The sequence below is a fragment of the Ovis canadensis genome, chromosome 8 (assembly GCF_042477335.2).
Source record: "Ovis canadensis isolate MfBH-ARS-UI-01 breed Bighorn chromosome 8, ARS-UI_OviCan_v2, whole genome shotgun sequence".
Taxonomy (NCBI): domain Eukaryota; kingdom Metazoa; phylum Chordata; class Mammalia; order Artiodactyla; family Bovidae; genus Ovis; species Ovis canadensis.
The window spans coordinates 19,085,648-19,105,628 of NC_091252.1; the positions used below are offsets into that span (position 1 = coordinate 19,085,648).

Genomic DNA, 19,981 nt, shown 5'->3' on the forward strand with positions numbered 1-19,981 from the left:
AAATATATATATGCACATATATATGTGTATATAAGACTTATACATATATAAGACTTCTGGTAAAGTATTTTCCCAAAGCAGACAGAACAGTAATGAAATGATAACACAAGCCTCACAGAAGCCAGAGAAGAAAAGCCTTGGATCCTGGAACCTCAAATGAAACCAAGCAAAAGTTATAGCCACACTCATTTCCTACTGGAAACACTTTGTTATTAATGGGGAGGAGAGTGAAAATAAACAGCACAGATATTCAATATTTAGCGTCCCCCAAACGACAGAAAGTATTTTAGTTATAAAGTCAGTGGACATCATTTACGTTCATAAAAGAGGCCAAATTGCAATGTTATTTTTACTTTATGAATTTTGCTTTTGGTATTCATACCCAGAGAAGGCATCATATTTCCACTTTGACTGCAAATTCAGTAGTGCTGAGGGATACTTAATAGGTGCTGTGGTGTTTTCAGGATAAATTCAAAGAAAGTGAACGTCTTGGGTGAGTCACAATGACAGCATCTTCAAGTACAATGGAAAATGCTTCACATATGGTGTGCACTTTTTCCTATTGAAAAGATTGATATCTCAAAGCATGGATCCCCAATATTATATCTATTTATTTTCTATGGGCTTTAAGATATCAATCCTTTCAATAGGAAAAAAGTGTACACCATATGTGTAGAAATAATTCATCCATCCAACATTTTGTTTGTTTGTTTCTTTGTTTCTTTGTTTGTTTTGGCCACACTGTGCAGCTCGTAGGATCAAGTTTCCCAACCAGGGATTGAATCTGGGCCATGGGATCCTCACCACCAAACCATCAGGGAGCTCCCATTTATCCACCATTTAAAATAATTTCTGGTTCTCTAAGTTACAAGTGCACAATAAACTGGGTTAAAAGTTATGATAAGAATTAAGTCTAACTTGGCGAATACATATTTTACAATGTTTGTATTCCTTTCTAATTCTCAGAATAAAGTGATAAGGATTTTCTTAAAGATTTTAAATTTAAAACTTCTCATTGTTACATTTAGAGCTTAATCAGATCCACAGACTCTATTGTTTCTCAATGGAATGAAATAATACTGACTATTACAAGTTAATGCAATTGCTTCTGGTGATAAAATTCTCTTCTTTAAGTCTATTTCTCAAAACACTCTTGGTGAACTGAGAAGCAGCAAGACAAACACTGGACAGAGAATCAGAAATCTCAGGTCCCTGCTACTAATAATTTATGTGATTTCAGGCAGGCGATCATGTCACCTTACACCTTCAGGAAATGATGATGTTAACCTTTCTCTCTAAAGCCTCTTGCAGTGTTAGTGGTTTATGATCATATTATTTCTTGAAAGTTTCATTTTTATCATAATAACTGTATTAGCAACAATATCAGTAAAAATGACAATAATATGAGAGAGGCATTGGGGAATAGTTGTAGTCAGGCAATGGGAGTCAGGCAATGTACAGTCTAATTCTACTTTGTCAGTAGATTGTGAAATAACCTGGAATAAGTAACTCCTCTGAGTCTTAGCTTATTTTTCTTCTCTTTTCCAGGTACTGAGGACAAGAACAGTGCTTTCTAATCAAATCCTATATAACTGTAGGATTTCATGAAGGTGCTCCATGTAAAACCACACCTGGATACACACACACCTGGACATAAACTGATTTAAAAGAGTAATAAAATAATATGCCTGCTTAAATACGTATTTTTTCTGATTATTTTGCTGGAGTCCATCAACCCATTGATTAGTGCTGCTACATTACAAAGAAAACATGCTCTGTCATTTCTATTTAATGGGAGACTAGTCTGAGATTCCCAGGAATTTGGTTTTATATATATACATGTTTCAACAAATACTTTTTAAATGAGCCATGTGGAAAGGAATTGCACAATTTCAAACATTCATTTTATCAGAACTGCCTCTTTGTTTTATTGACTTACAGGAATTTACAGAAATTGAATTAGTAAAACAAAGTGATTTTAATAATATTGTTCTTTTTGTCTTATATATTAAAATTCCACAGAAATTTTTATGTGACTTAAGGATTCCTATTTTTAAGTTTGACTATCTTGAAAAAAATCATTCTATGTGTTTTCTTTTACCTTCAGTCTTGAATAATTTTAAACCATTGACCAGAGAAAAGATCTAGTAGTTATCTTAATGGCACCCCACTCCAGCACTCTTGCCTGGAAAATCTCATGGACAGAGGAGCCTGGTAGGCTACAGTCCATGGAGTCTGGAAGAGTTGGACACAACTGAGCAACTTCACTTTCAATTTCCACTTTCATGCATTGGAGAAGGGAATGGCAACCCACTCCAGTGTTCTTGCCTGGAGAATCTCAGGGACAGCGGAGCCTTGTGGGCTGCCATTAATGGGGTCGCACAGAGTCAGACACAACTGAAGCGACTTAGCAGTAGCAGCAACAGTTATCTTAGACACAGAAAAAGCAATATTCATATTACCTATCAAGCGTAATTGCCTACTGAATTTCTTCTAAGGCATCTTTGAATGTAGATAAATGTCATTCTAACCCTGGGAAAGTCCTGATAAGAATCCAAAGTCTTTACTGATAAAGAACAGTTTTTAGTCCATACTGGTCCCATCACTTCATGGGAAATAGATGGGGAAACAGTGGAAACCATATCAGACTTTTTTTTTTTTTGGCTCCAAAATCACCGCAGATGGTGACTGCAGCCGTGAAATTAAAAGATGCTTACTCCTTGGAAGGAAAGTTATGACCAAACTAGATAGCATATTCAAAAGCAGAGACATTACTTTGCAAACAAAGGTCCGTCTAGTCAAGGCTGTGGTTTTTCCAGTGGTCATGTATGGATGTGAAAGTTGGACTGTGAAGGAAGCTGAGTACCGAAGAATTGATGCTTTTGAACTGTGGTGTTGGAGAAGACTCTTGAGAGTCCCTTGGACTGCAAGGAGATCCAACCAGTCCATTCTGAAGGAGATCAGCCCTGGGTGTTCTTTGGAAGGAATGATGCTAAAGCTGAAACTCCAGTACTTTGGCCACTGCATGTGGAGAGTTGACTCATTGGAAAAGACTGATGCTGGGAGGGACTGGGGGCAGGATGAAAAGGGGATGACAGAGGATGAGATGGCTGGATGGCATCACCGACTCGATGGACATGAGTTTAAGTAAACTCCGGGAGTTGGTGGTGGACAAGGAGGCCTGGGGTGCTGTGATCCGCGGGTCACAAAGAGTCGGACACGACTGAGCGACTGAACTGAACTGAACTGAATGCAAATTCTGTTCATTCTAAATTGAGCTAGAAAAAGTGGAAGCAGAGAAGAACTGATTGGAAGTCAGCTTTTTCTTGGGGAAGAACCATGCCCATCAAGCCAAGGATATTGGTGGGACCAATTCCTTTACAGGAGCAAACGGAGAAAAACACTTTACTGTGCTGCTGTTTCACTGGGCAAAATGGCACAACCACTGCTTTCTTTAGCTCAATAAAATCACCACGTTCATCTGTCTGAGCGCTTGTGCACATTGTACCTGATCATAATATATTAATACTTTTATACTACCTCTGTCTATTAAGTTGACATATTTTTCACAAAATGGGAGACAAAGTTTAAGGTAGAATGGAAAGAGAAGAGAAGGGACAGATGATAAAATTAGTTGTTCTCTTTTTTAGAGAAATGAGGTTTTTTGTAAGAGCAGTGTCCCTGACAAGCCACCAGATTTAATTCCCCATTGAATGGATCCAATTCTAGAAATTTGTAAATGAAAACACTTGTTTCCCTGGCCTTTCTTAAACTATTCATTTCCTTCATTTGGTATTTCATTATTTCTAAATATTTTTCTTGTGAAGCATTTGGAGGTCTGTCCACCTCTGGCTTTGGGGACACCACCTCTGTTTTCAAAGCTCAACTCAAGTGCTACCTCACCTATTAGGGTTCATTTGATTCCCCCCAGTGGCCTCATTTCTCTCTCTTTTATAAAACCGATCAAAGTCTAATAGTGATAGTAACATGCCTTTTATGTTTTATAACATTATTATTTTAAGAACAAAAGAGGCCTTTTTTTAAATGAAGCTAACATTTTCCTTGTAAAAGATGAAAAACTATAATGTAGGGGGTGGAAACAAAAGAGCTAAGAAAGCATTTATATATTTCAAAGCAAAGAACATTACAGACAGAAGGGAAGAAGTCAAGGAATAATTGGATAAGCTAAACCAAGAGAATTAAGATTCAAATAATGTGCAATATGACTACCATTTTGAACTTCTCCAACACCACGGTTCAAAATGTGCAATATGACTACCAAACTGTACAGAGCTAGGAGTATTTCAGCAGGTCTTTCCCGGGGATCAGGCAGTGTGTGCTCTTGCGGAAAAGCTGTGATCACAGCTTTTCACAGCCCTGTGATCACAGCTACCAGCACGGCCGCTGCAGCGCACTGCGCGTGGTTCTCCTCTAGGCAGACTGAGAACTCCTCTAGGGCAACTGACAGCAATGGAATCCTAGGCAGTAGGGGAAAAGAAGAAATGAATGAACGAGGCAGTGGTGAACCTGCTCATTATTCTCAGTGTTGCACTTTAGAAAGCATCCTCAAAGCTTCCCATGCTCACGTCGAGTAAGGAAATACTAAAGAATGGACTTGTGGACACAGTGCAGAAAGGAGAGAGCGGGATGAATGGAGGAAGTAGCATCGATGTATATACACGTATCGAGCTTCCAAGGTGGCGCTAGTGGTAAAGAACATGCCTGCCAGTGCAGGACACGTGAGAGACACAGGTTCAGTCCCTGGGAGGGACAGTGATATACTGCCATGTGTAAAGTAGACGGCTAATGAGAAGCAGCTATATGACACACGGAGCCCAGCCTGGTGCTCTGTGATGATCTAGAGGGGTGGAATCGTGGAGGGGAGGGAGGCTCAAGAGGGAGGTGATATATGTATAACTTTGGCTAATTTGAACAGTTGTATGGTAGAAACAAAAACAGCATTATAAAGTAATTTTTCTCCAATTAAAAAAGTTTAAACAAACAAACAAACAGCTGTTGGAACTTTCCTGGTGATTAAGCGGTTAAGATTTCACCTTCCAGTACAGGGGGTGTAGGATCCATCCCTATCAGGGAAACTAAGACCCCACATGCCTCACAGCCAAAAGATAAAATAAAACTTAAAACAGAAGCAATATTGTAACAAATTTGGTACTTTTAAAATATAGTCCACATCAAAAAAATAAAAAATCTTAAAAAAAAAAAAAAGTTATCTGTCATGCGGTGTCTGCTCCAAAATCTACCTTCCCATCTGCTACCTGTCAATGGCTTTAGAAGTTGTTTTTCTGATTTCCCTGGGATGAAGGCCTGAGGATGATTTCTGTCTCCAGTCCATTTCTGTAAATATGAAACCGCAGTCAATCACTGCAAACTCATGTCTCCCTGAGAGCAGGTGAAGGCAAAATAAAACTGATGACAGTTCAGGCTGCTTTTATTCCGTCTGTTTTGTTTGGTTCTTGGTATCCAGATCACCTGGAGTGACATGATTCAGGCTGAGGTTCTCATATGAAGTTCTCAGACTTGAAAGCGAAACAGCATGAAGCAGGCTGTGGTTCTTCACCATGATGCCATCAACAGCCTTCTCGTTTACATGTAAATGAAAACCAAAAAAAAAGAAAAATCACCTTTGTGATTTTGCATTATTAAATTAGCTATTCCAGGAAAGGTTGAGATGAGGTGAGTAAACACCTCATCAAAATCTACAGATGCAATCAGGGCAGAAAACCTGCGTCAAATGTTATGTGATCACTTCCCTCTTAATATTTCCTACTTGCTAATCTTGCCGGTAGGATTAGGGCGGTCTGTATCATGAATAGCAATGCACCCGCTTGTCATGGTAAGGCTGGCAGCGCAATGGCAAGGATAATACTCTGTCACTCCCGCTTATAGACATTATTAACCTCTAAGCAAACTCTGCAGTCCATTCTGCTGTGAGTTCTTACACAGAAGTTTGATCCTCAACACCTAAGCAAACTCTCTATTACCTAGTGTTATTTTTTAAATGAAGTTCAGAATTCAGCACTACATTACCTGTTTTTTTTTTCTATTTTCTCCTATTTCTCATGTCTACTAATTTCTTTTACCCATAGTAGTCTGCAAAGCATATTTCAAATGCTTAAATGCTCATGTCCCCCACCCCTGACTCAGTGTGCACATACATACACAAACACATGGACGTTTGCTGTAGCCCATTGCCCTGTTGGATGCTTCTCAGTTCCCAGAGATACACGTGGAAAATGTAAAGAACAGGTTGTCGCTTTTACCTAAACCAGCAGTTGTTTGCAAAGTGAGAACTGTGAGCTTCATCCCTGGGCTTAACCTTGAGTGCTTATGAGGGTAGATTCTCTAAGCCAGAGGGGCTTCCCAGGTGGCGCTAGCAGTAAAGAACCAGCCAGCCAATGTAAGAGACAGGTTTGATCTCTGGGTCGGCAATTTCTGCTTGGAGAACCTCATGGACAGAGGAGCCTGGCAGTCTGTGGTCCATAGGGTTATGAGTTAGACACGACTGAAGCAATTTAATAGGCATACATGAACGTCATAAGCCTGATCCTTCAATTTCCCTGTATTGAATTACTGGAAGTGCTAAGCAATTTGCAGTTTTTACTAAGTCAATTTCTTCAGGTGATTCTTCGATGAATTACATTTTGACTGACACTGAAACATATAAACATAAAATTTTAATTCTCTGTTTCCTCTCCTGCCTCTTTACGAAACTAATCAAGGTGGCACTAGCAGCATCAGATTTCACACTGTCCTACCGCCTGAAGTCTGGTCTACAGATGTCTTCAGCAGCACTCCTTGCTCCCTGCCACACCATCTTGCTGCGGTCTACCAAAGGTGCACTTTTACATGACTGTGGCCAGGGGCCACTGGGAGTGAAATTCATTCCCTTGTGTAGTAAGGATAAGAGATCTCCACCACCCTCTATAGTCACTGGGAGAATAAATCATAGGTTACTCAGAAGCTGCTTCATCATGTGGGGTTCATTCTATCAGCCCACTTCATTTAGGCCACCAGCGTTCAGCTTGCATGACTCCTATAAAGAGAGGCAGAAGTAGGAGGTTGGGAATTCCTAATAAATAACAAAGAGAGTCCACAACATCCCTTGGGTCAACATGTTACCTTTTCACTAAAAGTCAGGATTCTTAAAAAAAAAAAAAAAGGAGGAGATGAGAGGAGATGACTCTCCTCTCATTTAAATTACCGTTACCAGCCATTGAGATAATTGCTCCTGCTTTCACTAAACCCAATAAAGGAAAGACAAACTCACAAGCTATAGTGGGTGGGGAGAAAATTAAAATAATAAGATGAATTGAGCAGAGGTTAAAGGAGAAAGCCAATGCTTTTTAATAGAAACCACTCATGGCTTAAAGGATTCATTATGTTAGCTGTTTATTCAATTTTAAAATATTATAGCTGAAAAAGTCTCCTAGGTAATTAAATTAATTTCTTCTCTGACTTCTATCTTCTCTTTGAAGATCTCATGATTCACAAACTCATATTAAAAAGCAGCCTATTCCAATATTTTAATTATTTTTCCAGAAAGTTCTTCTCCCCTTCAGTTGAACCAAATTCTTCCACTTTCTAATTTCGACAGAGGGTTCTGAGTCTGCTCTTGTGTGTCCCATTATCAACCTCAATCCTAGACCTACAGGATAAGCCCTTTATATAACGAGGACAATGCTCACAACTGCATCCTTGGGCGCAGCAAGGGTTCCTTCTCCATGACATTTTCAAGTTCCCTGGATCCTTGCTGTATTTGCCTCTGGAGAAATTACCCACGTCTTTTAGAATGTAGCTCTCTGAGCAAGATAGCCTAGGTGTCGCTGGACAGCTAGTTTATCATATTATTTGTTCTGGTCACCATGTTTGTATAGTGCAACCTAAAATTTTATTATTTTTCCAATTATCACAATAATAGATTCACATAGACTTAGAGTCAGCTAAAATTTTAAGTTGCTTCCTCACCACACACCACCTGCATGCTGGTATTTAGCTATCCCTCCCAAGTTTTATACTTTTCTTTCTGTTTTTTAAATGTTCAATGCAGCACCAAATGCATTTACTGGTAAAAATGTTATCTTTTTTATCTTGAATTATTCAGTTTACAGAATGAAAGCTGACACTTTGCCCATGATTTAAAATTTTCTTTCAAGCACTATGCCATCCTCAAATGTAATAAACTTGATCCTTTGGAGGAAAATAGTACACAATGTAGTTGGCAAATTTCTTGATTTTAAAAATATTTTCAAGATCTATTTCTTATTTAAAAATAGACCAATTTATTATTTACCAAATCATCTGTACTTATTAATACACACACACACACACACACACACATATGGGCTTCCCAGGTGGTGTTAGTGGTAAAGAACCTACCTGCTGATGCAGGCGTATACATATATATATGCATCTATACACACATATACATATATATATATACATATATGTGTATATATGTATATGCCACAAAATTTTATGATTGTATTCATTCCTCTAACATATATATGACAGATACACATGCATGCATGCCAAATCACTCCAGTTGTGTCTGACTCTTGGCACCTCTATGGACTCTAGCCCACAAGGCTTCTCTGTCCATGGCGTTCTCCAGGCAAGAATACTGGAGAGGGTCACCATGCACTCCTCCAGGGGATCTTCCTAACTCAGGGATCAAACCCACATCCCCTGCGCCTCCTACACTGCAGACATATTCTTTACCCCTGAGCCACCAGGGAAGCCCATACAACGGATATATATCATATATTAATCTACTCATTTAGCCATATCGGTCATATCTAAAAGCAAGTTTGTATAATCCCATTTAACTCTATCTCTGACTTGTCCATTTAGAAGGCTTTCTTATCTCTCCTTGCTATTCTCTGGAACTCTGCAGTCAGTTGGGTATATCTTTCCCTTTTTCCTTTGTCTTTGGTGTCTCTTCTTTTCTCAGCTATTTGTAAGCCCTTCTAAGACAACCTCTTGGCCTTCTTCCATTTCTTCTTCTTTGGAATAGTTTTGGTCACCACCTCCTGTACAATATAACAAACCTTCATCCATAGTTCTTCAGGCACTCTGCCTACCAGGTCTAATCCTTTGAATCTATTCATTACCTACACTGCATGATCATAAGGGATATGATTTAGGTTATACCTGAATGGCCTAGTAGTTTTCCCTAATTTATTCAATTTAAGCCTGAATTTTGCAACAAGGAGCTGATGATCTGAGCCACAGTCAGCTCCAAGTTTTTTTTTATGCTGACTATGAAGAGTTTCTCCATCTACGGCTGCAAAGAATATAATCAATCTGATTTCGGTCTTAACCATCTGGTGATGTCCATATGTAGAGTCTTCTCTTGTGTTGTTGGAAGAGGATGTTTGCTATGACCAGTGTGTTCTTTTGGCAAAACTCTGTTAGCCTTTGCCCTGCTTCATTATGTACTCCAAGGCCAAACTTGCGTGTTATTCAGGGTATGTCTTGACTTCCTACCTTTGCATTCCAATCCCCTATGATGAAAAGGACATCTTTTTTTGCTGTTAGTTCTAGAAGTTCCTGTAGGTCTTCATAGAATCATTCAGCTTCAGCTTCTTCAGTGGTTGGGGCTTAGATTTGGATTACTGTGATGTTGAACGCTTTGTCATGCTGAAAATGAACTAAGATTGTTTTGTCGTTTTTGAAATTGCACCCAAGTACTGCATTTCAAACTCTTTTGTTGACTGTGAGGTCTATTCTATTTCTTCTATGGGATTCTTGCCCACAGTGGTAGATACAGTGTTCTTCTGAGTTAACTGTGTCCATTCCAGTCCATCCTCTTGCCATCTCCTGCTTGACCACATCCAGTTTACCTTGATTTACAGACCTAACATTCTGGATTTCCATGCAGTATTGCTCTTTACAGTATTAGACTTTACTTTCACCACCAGATACATCTACACTTGAGAAGCATTTCTGCTTTGGCCTAGCCTCTTCATTTTTCTGGTGTTATTTCCTGTTCTTCTCTAGTAGTGTATCAGACACCTACTGACCTGAGGAGCTCAACTTCTGGGGTGATATCTTTTTGCCTTTTAATACTGTTCATGGCATTCTCGAGGCAAGAATACTGGAGTAGTTTGCCATTCCTCTCTCCAATGAACCATGCTTTGTCAGAACTCATCTGTCTGTCTTGGGTGCCCCTGCACACCATGGCTCATAGATTTATTGAGTTACACAAGGCTGTGATCAATGTGATCATTTTGGTTAGCTTTCTGTGATTGTGACTTTTGTTCTGGAGGCTGTGGAACTGTAGTTCTTGCTTCTTCTGTCTGCCCTCTCATGGGTGAAGATAAGAGGCTTGTGCAAGCTTTCTGATGGGAGGGGCTGGCTTTAGGGAAAACGGAGTCTTGCTCTAGTGGGCAGGGCTATGCTCAGTTCAGTTCAGCTCAGTCATTCAGTTGTGTCTGACTCTTTGTGACCCAAGGAATGTAGCATACCAGGCTTCCCTGTCTTTCAGCAACTCCCAGAGCTAACTCAAACTCATGTCCATCAAGTCAGTGATGCCATCCAGCCAACTCATCCACTGTCATCCCCTTCTCCTCCTGCCTTCAGTTTTGCCCAGCATCAGGGTCTTTTCCAATGAGTCAGTTCTTCACATCAGGTGGACAAACTATTGGAGCTTCAGCTTCAGCATCATTGCTTCCAGTGAATATTCAGGACTAATTTCCTTTGGATTGACTGGTTTGATCTTCCAATGGACTCTCAAGAGTCTTCTCCAACACCACAGTCCAAAAGCATCAATTCTTTGACGCTCAGCTTTCTTTATGGTTCAACTCTCACTTCCAAACATGACTGCTGGAAAAACCATAGCTTTGACTATATAGACCTTTGTTGGTAAAGTAATGTCTCTGCTTTTCAGTATGCTATCTAGATTGGTCATAGCTTTTCTTCCAAGAAGTAAGCATCTTTTAATTCATGGCTGCAGTTAACCATCTTCAGTGATTTTGGAGGCTAAGAAGATAAAGTCTGTCCGTATTTCCATTGCTTCCCCATGTATTTGCATGAAATAATGGGACCAGATGCCATGATCTTATTTTTTTGATTGTTGAGTTTTAAGCCAGTTTTTCGTTCTCTTCTTTCACTTTCATCAAGAGGCTCTTTAGTTCCTCTTTGCTTTCTGACATAAAGGTGGTGAAATGCTCAGTAAATGTTTGATTCAATTTTGTGCTTGAATGGGTGGAGCTGTGTTCCCTCCCTGTTGGTTGCTTGGCTTGTGGTGAGGCAGTCCTGGGGTCTGTAACCTCTGTAGTAGCATTACTGGTGAGCTCCAGGAGGGCTTACACCAAGGGCGACCTTCCAGGACTGCTGCTGCCAATGTCCCTGTCCCTGTGATGAGCCTCTTCCAACTCACATCTCCACAGGAGACCCTCAAACACTCACAGGCAGGTCTAGATCAGTCTCCTGTGGGGTCATTGCTCCTTTCCCCTGGGTCTTACTGTGCACAAGACTAGAGATCCATTCTAAATAGTTGGAGGTACCAAGGGAATGTTTCATGCAAAGATGGACACAATAAAGGACAGAAATGTCAAGAACCTAACAGATGCAGAAGAGATTAAGATGTGGTGAGAATACACAGGAAAACTATATAAAAAATTCTTAATGACCTGGTAACCATCATGGTGTGGTCACTCACCTAGAACCAGACATCCTGGAGTCTGAAGTCAAGTGGGTCTTAGGAAGCACTATTATGAACAAAGCTAGTGGAAATGATGGAATTCCAGTTGAGCTATTTTAAATCCAAAAGGGTATGCTGTTAAAGTCCTACACTCAGTATTTCAGCCACTTTGGAAAACTCAGCAGTGGCCACAGAACTGGAAAAAGTCAGTTTTCATTCAAATTCCAAAGAAGGGCAATGACAAAAAATGTTCAAACTACCATGCAATTGCTCTCACTTCACATGCTAACAAGGTAATGCTCACAATCCTTCAAGCTAGGCTTCAACATTATGTGAACTGAGAATATCCAGATGTACAAGTTGGATTTAAAAGCAGAGGAACTAGAGATCAAAATGACAACATCCATTGGATCATACAAAAAGCAAGGGAATTCCAGAAAAACCTCTGGAATGTTTTGCTTCTGACTCATTGACTTCATGCTTTACTTACTACAGTAAAGCCTTTGACATTGTGGGTCACAACAAACTGGAAAAACCTTAGCAGGATGGGAATACCAAACCACCTTACCTGTCTCCTGAGAAACCTGTATTCAGGTCGAGAAGCAACAGTTAGAACTGGACATGGAAAAATGGCCTTTTTCAAAATTGAGAAAGGAGTATATCAAGATTGTATATTGTCACTCTGCTTATTGAACTCCTATGCAGAGTACATCATGCAAAATGTCGTGTTGGATAAATCACAAGCTACAAGCGCAAGTGGCTGTGACGGCTGACGCGTGCGCCCAAGAGAAGCTACCCCACGTCCGAGGTCAGGGGCAGCGGCCGAGAGTGGCAGGCTGTGATGGTGCAGGAACGGTTGAGAGGAGCCACCCTGCATCCGAGGTCAGGCGCAACGGTCTGGAGGAGCCACCCCGCATACGAGGCAAGGGTTGGGGGCGGGATGAGCCACCCCATGCCCGAGGCCAGGGGCAGTGGCCGGGAAGATCAACCCACATCCAAGGACCGGTGGCTGTGCTGGCACAGGGGGGCTAGAGGAGCTATCCCGCGTTGAAGGTCAAGAAGGGTGGCGGTGAGGTATCTACCCTTCGTCCAAGGTAAGGAGCAGCAGCTGCGCTTTGCTGGAGCAGTCGTGAAGAGATACTCCACGCCCAAGGCAAGAGAAACCCAAGTAAGATGGTAGGTGTTGCAACAGGGCATCAGAGGGCAGACACACTGAAACCACACTCAAAGAAAACTAGTCAATCTAATCACACTAGGACCACAGCCTTGTCTAACTCAATGAAACCAAGCCATGCCCGCGGGGCACCCCAAGACGGGCAGGTCATGGTGGAGAGGTCTGACAGAATGTGGTCCACTGGAGAAGGGAATGGCAAACCACTTCAGCATTCTTGCCTTGAAAACCCCATGAACAGTATGAAAAGGCAAAATAATAGGATACTGAATGAGGAACTCCACAGGTCAGTAGGTATCCAATATGCTACTGGAGATCAGTGGAGAAATAACTCCAGAAAGAAAGAAGGGATGGAGCCAAAGCAAAAACAATACCCAGCTGTGGATGTGACTGGTGATAGAAACAAAGTCTGATGCTGTAAAGAGCAATATTGCATAGGAACCTGGAATGTCAGGTCCATGAATCAAGGCAAATTGGAAGTGGTCAAACAGGAGATGACAAGAGTGAACGATGACATTCTAGGAATCCGTGAACTAAAATGGACTGGATTGGGTGAATTTAACTCAGATGACCATTATATCTACTACTGTGGGCAGGAATCCCTCAGAAGAAATGGAGTAGCCATCATGGTCAGCAAAAGAGTCTGAAATGCAGTACTTGGATGCAATCTCAAAAAGACAGAATGATCTCTGTTCGTTTCCAAGGAAAACCATTCAATATCACAGTTATCCAAGTCTATGTCCCAACCAGTAATGCTGAAGAAGCTGAAGTTGAACGGTTCTATGAAGACCTGCAAGACCTTGTAGAACTAATACCCAAAAAAGATGTCCTTTTCATTATAGGGGACTGGAATGCAAAAGTAGGAAGTCAAGAAACACCTGGAGTAACAGGCAAATTTGGCCTTGGAATGCAGAATGAAGCAGAGCAAAGACTAATAGAGTTCTGCCAAGAAAATGCACTGGTCATAGCAAACACCCTCTTCCAACAACACAAGAGAAGACTCTACACATGGACATCACCAGATGGTAAACACTGAAATCAGACTGATTATATTCTTTGCAGCCAAAGATGGAGAAGCTGTATACAGTCAACAAAAACAAGACCGGGAGCTGACTGTGGCTCAGATCATGAACTCCTTATTACCAAATTCAGACTTAAATTGAAGAAAGTAGGGAAAGCTGCTAGACCATTTAGGTATGACCTAAATCAAATCCCTTATGATTATACAGTGGAAGTGAGAAACAGATTTAAGGGACTAGATCTGACAGATAGAGTGCCTGATGAACTATGGAATGAGGTTTGTGACATTGTACAGGAGACAGGGATCAAGACCATCCCCATGGAAAAGAAATGCAAAAAAGCAAACTGGCTGTCTGGGGAGGCCTTACAAATAGCTGTGAAAAGAAGAGAAGCAAAAAGCAAAGGAGAAAAGGAAAGATATAAGCATTTGAATGCAGAGTTCCAGAAAATAGCAAGAAGAGATAAGAAAGCCTTCTTCAGCAATCAATGCAAAGAAATAGAGGAAAACAATAGAATGGGAAAGACTAGAGATCTTTAGAAAAGGCAGAGGAACCAGAGATCCAATTGCCAACATCCACTGGAGCATGGAAAAAGCAAGAGAGTTCCAGAAAAACATCTATTTCTGCTTTATTGACTATGCCAAAGCCTTTCACTGTGTAGATCACAAGAAACTGTGGAAAATTCTGAGAGATGGGAATACCAGACCACCTGACCTGCCTCTTGAGTAATCTGTATGCAGGTCAGGAAGCAACAGTTAGAACTGGACATGGAACAACAGACTGGTTCCAAATAGGAAAAGGAGTGCGTCAAGGCTGTATATTGTCACCCTGCTTATTTAACTTCTATGCAGAGTACATCATGAAAAATGCTGGACTGGAAGAAACACAAGCTGGAACCAAGATTGCCTGAAGAAATATCAATAACCTCAGATATACAGATGACACCACTTTTATGGCAGAAAGTGAAGAGGAACTAAAATGCCTCTTGATGAAAGTGAAAGAGGAGAGTGAAAAGTTGGCTTAAAGCTCAACATTCAGAAAACGAAGATCATGGCATCCAGTCCCATCACTTCATGGCAAATAGATGGGGAAACCATATCAGACTTTATTTTTGGAGGCTCCAAAATCACTGAAGATGGTGACTGAAGCCATGAAATTAAAAGATGCTTACTCCTTGGAAGAAAAGTTCTGACCAACCTAGATAGCATATTCAAAAGCAGAGACATTACTTTGCTGACTAAGGTCCGTCTAGTCAAGGCTATGATTTTTCCTGTGGTCATGTATGGATGTGAGAGTTGGACTGTGAAGAAGGCTGAGTGCCAAAGAATTGATGGTTTTGAACTGTGGTGTTGGAGAAGACTCTTGAGAGTCCCTTGGACTGCAAGGAGATCCAACCAGTCCATTCTGAAGGAGATCAGCCCTGGGATTTCTTTGGAAGGAATGATGCTAAAGCTGAAACTCCAGTACTTTGGCCACCTCATGCGAAGAGTTGACTCCTTGGAAAAGACTCTGATGCCAGGAGGGATTGGGGACAGGAGGAGAAGGGGACGACCGAGGATGAGATGGCTGGATGGCATCACTGACTCGATGGACATGAGTCTGAGTGAACTCCGGGGGTCGGTGATGGACAGGGGAGGCCTGGCGTGCTGCGATTCATGGGGTCGCAAAGAGTCGGACACAACTGAGCAACTGAACTGAACTGACAATCAAGTTTCCTGGGAGAGATATCAGCAACCTCAGTTATGCAAATGATACTACTACTCTAATGGCAGACAATGAAGGGAAACTAAAGAACCTCTTAATGAGGGTGAAAGGACAATGAAGAATTTGGGTTAAAACTCAACATTAAAAAAACTAAGATCATGTCATCTGGTCCCATCACTTTAAGCCCAATGGGAAAAGAGTGGAAACAGTGACAGATTTTATTTTCTTGGGCTCCAGAATCATTGTGGATGGTGACTGCAGCCATGAAAGTAAAAGATACTTGCTCCTTGGAAGAAAAGCTATGACAAATTTAGACAGTATATTGAAATTAGAGACATTTCTTTGCCTACAAATGTCCATATAGTCAAAGCTATGGTTTTTCCAGTAGTCATGTATGGATATGAGAGTTGAACTCTAAAGAAGGTTGAGCACCAAAGAATTGATGCTTTCTAACTGTGGTCCTGGTGAAGACTCTTGAGAGTCCCTTGGAGATCAAATGAGTCAGTCCTAAAGGAAGTCAACCCTGAATTGGAGGGACTGATGCTTCTTAGATTGCCCATGTGATGTAAATAGATAGATTGCTCATCTGATGCAAAGAACTGACTCATTTGAAAAGATCTGATGCTGGGAAAGATTGAGAGCAGGAGGATAATGGGGCACCAGAGGATGAAATGGTTGGATGTCATCAGTAACTCAATGGACATGAATTTGTGGAAACTCTGAGAGATAGTGAAAGACAGAGAAACCGGGGTTGCAAAGAGTGGGACATGACTTAGCAACTGAAATACAATAACAATTTAGCTCTATCACAATTAAATACTTAGAAATGTTCATAGTTAATGTACTTAACAAATATTTATCTAGCACCTAACACCGTGGTAGGAATAGGTGTTGAGCATATTGTGCTGTGTGCGAAGTTGCTTCAGTTGTTTTCAACTCCTTGCGACCATATAGCCCACAAGGCTCCTCTGTCCATGGCATTCTCCAGTCAAGAATACTGGAGTGGGTTTCCATGCCCTTCTCCAGGGGATTTTCCGGATCCAGAGATTGAATCTGCATCTCTCCTATGTCCTGTATTAGCAGTTGGGTTCTTTACCACTAGCGCCACCTGGGAAGCCCTGGTGAATAATTAGTAGCGTGTAAGTTCAAGTCTAGTGGTGAAACAGAAAATCAGCATATATGCAAGCAAGTACACTTATTAGCAAGGGGGTACTTAGACTAGCAGGGGGTACTCTTTCTACCCCTTTTTGATGCCTGTGTCAGAAGCTTTCTCTATCTCCTTTATACTTTAATAAAACGTTATTACACAAAAGCTTTGATCAATCAAGCTTTGTCTCTGGCCGAGTGAATTCTTCTCCTCCAGAGGCCAAGAATCCCAGCATCTATGCATGGTTCAGCAACAACCTTTCATTTTGGGGGCTCGTCTGGGATATTTCAGGACAAGATGCAAGCTAACAATTCCAGCCTCACTCCTTTGAACTGTATCCTGAAAAACTGGGATAGATTTGATTCCCAGGGCTTAAAGAAGACACACCTGGTCTTCTTGCATGGCCACAGTACCCACTGGAGGCTGGAGAACGGTGGCCAGTGGAGGGTCTTTTAAGTATAATACTGTTTTACAATTAGACTGGTTCTGTAGAAAATAAGCGAAATGGGTAGAAGTTAGCATAGGTTTTGGAGAAGGCAATGGCAACCCACTCCAGTACTCTTGCCTGGAAAATCCCATGGATGGAGGAGCCTGGTAGGCTGCAGTCCATGGGGTCCCAAAGAGTCAAACACGACTGAGTGACTTCACTTTCACTTTTCACTTTCATGCGTTGGAGAAGGAAATGGCAACCCACTCCAGTATTCTTGCCTGGAGAATCCCAGGGACAGGGGAGCCTGATGGGCTGCTGTCTATGGGGTCACACAGAGTCGGATACTACTGAAGTGACTTAGGAGCAGCACACTTATAATTACAGTGTGTAATAAATGTGATGATGGAAAGGAACAGATAGAAAAAGTAGAATGGATGACCTACTTACATAGGCAGTCTCTACAACTATTTTTTAACCAACTCCATATCAAATGTTCATTACCAAAAAAAAAGAAAAATCATTTCCATGTCTGTCATAGTTTATAATGACTATTTGGGACTATGTATCTGTTCAAAAGTTTTGTGGCTATTTGAGTAAGTGTTGAAACACCATTATTACAGTTTTGAGACACACAATGTATTTAGTTTTTAAAATGGGAAAAAATGATGATTCAAATTATTCTACTGCCTTAAGTAGGCTTCTGAATTTTTTATTTTCGTGTGGAATTCTTAGGCACAAACACATAGTTGTAATCCTTTCTGGTCTGTCCTAAAAGTATAGTTATTGCCAAATGATATCCAGTTAGGAAATGCATTACAAAGTCTTAAATAAACAGCCATGCAATTATGTGTTCATAGTTATATCCCTTGATGGTACTAGGTTTACTAGGAATTTCCAAGCTGTAAGCAGTAGCAGTTTTTTGGAACTTTGTAAAGCCACCATTTGGCTCTCCCATGTAGAGCTTGTTCTCAATAAAATAAGATGAAAGGAACAGTATTATGTAATTGCATCATTAATGAAAATAGATGTATTATGTCTGTTCTCATTGTGTCTGTTACTGTGGAGGAGGAATCCCTTACTGTGAGTTTAATTTCACCTGATCAATAGCAGTGAAGCAGGGATCCCTTCATAAAGATTAGCTATAAAATCATCTTCACATGTCAGTTCTACTTTATTCCTCTTCAACATGTTCCCTAAGCCAAACTCCAGTTTCTATCTGTTATTCATTCTCTAGAAATTATTATTTATAGCTTAATTTCCAATGGAATCTGTTATTGATTTTTAATATATTACTATAATTCTTCTTATTCAAAGTTTGTGTTGAATAATATATTTCCATATAAATCTAATTTTATACAAAAACTTAAAACTAAGAAATGTTATGTTAAGTGGTAAATGTACCATAACTGCTGAAATTCTATCCATTTCCGATTAAGAAACTGAAGCAGATGGGCTATTATGCTTTATTGGTTCTAACTATGGTTTCAATATTAACATTATGTTCTCCAGACTTTCTAAACTGTGTTCAAGAAAATACCTAAGTCCATTTTTAAAAATTTTCCTTTTATTAAAAAATAGAAACCACCAAAACATATTTAGATTTCTTCTGCTGAGTTGCATAAGGATCAAGGTTGTGACTGGGAGAATTTGTGTAACTTATGACCTATGACCTCTACATCAATCCATTGTCTAAATAAAATATTGGAAAGCGTATATTTGTCAATACTTTAAAAATGTTGAAAAGAATTCCTGGCGTTTATGGACTACCCTTGTAGGAAAACTGAGTCTGTTCCCAACAGCTGGTTATCAGAACACGTCACACCTCAATCATTTTGACAAGAAGACATCTCCTTGCATTTTGATTACATTTAATAGAAATTATTCATGTAATACCCCCAAAGAAGTCAAGTATTATCAGAATAGCTGGCTTCTCCAAAGGAATACATTTCAAGAATTATAATCAGGGTGTCAAAAAAGTGTATTTTCTTCATTTTTCTTTTTAACATTCGTTTTCTTCTTTAGAATCATGAGTTCATAATGTCCAGAGGTCATGTTAATTTTTAGGAATGCAAAAGAAAAACAAATGTATCTGAATCCAACTTTAACACTTTGACTTATCCACTTTTCTCTCCCATTTCAACAATTACTAACTGGCTTTGTTATTCCCCTCTCTGATATGATGTGATATTCATGGGTTAGGATTCAGGAGTAAACTGTAGTGTTAGGTAGACATTTCTACAGAAAGAGCTGATCACTCACAAAAGTGTAGTTACAGAGGCTGGGGAGCAATTTTCCAGGCTTCTAATATTTCCTTTCATGTGAAGGGAATTTCAGTAGAAGAGGAGAATGAATTAAATCTGAAGCTGTACCTTTAGAGGAAGAAACAACATGTGGAGACTTTCTGAGCATTCCCCTAGAAGCCAAGCTGCCAGTGGAGGACTGAGCTCCTCGGAGATGTGTGGTCTTCCACTTGGACACCAGGGGACACCTGTGTTGTCAGCTCTGCCTGGTCCAGGGACCAAATCATCAAGGGTACCTTGAACGGTAAGGACATAATGCTGTCATGAGCTAAGCCACACTCCCCCACCTCACTTTTATCAGGCAAAGCTAACTTTTGGCCTCATATCAATTGGTGGAAAATGTGCGTGGGCAAAAAACAGTGGAATTTATTGAGCCTCCCCAAATTCAATATTTTTCTCCCTCATGTGTTTGTCCCTGACCTTCAACTTTACCCCACTCCACCCCTCTTCAGGAGTTTAGAACTAGAAGTCTGCAAACTAGTTTCATTTGTGCCTGGGGAACCCCAATTAAAAATGCAACCTTTCAAAGTGAGATTATGTTATAG

At 40.4% G+C, this 19,981-nt stretch overlaps 1 long non-coding RNA gene across 1 annotated transcript; it reads right to left on the bottom strand.

The window, feature by feature from the left end:
• Nucleotides 1–4,969: 4,969 nt before the first annotated feature.
• Nucleotides 4,970–19,678, bottom strand: LOC138445072 (uncharacterized). The gene is made up of 2 exons (XR_011258730.1): nucleotides 19,506–19,678; nucleotides 4,970–5,596 (listed from the first exon to the last, which is right to left on the bottom strand). It is a non-coding gene; the product is annotated as an uncharacterized lncRNA (long non-coding RNA).
• Between the last annotated feature and the right edge of the window lie 303 nt (nucleotides 19,679–19,981).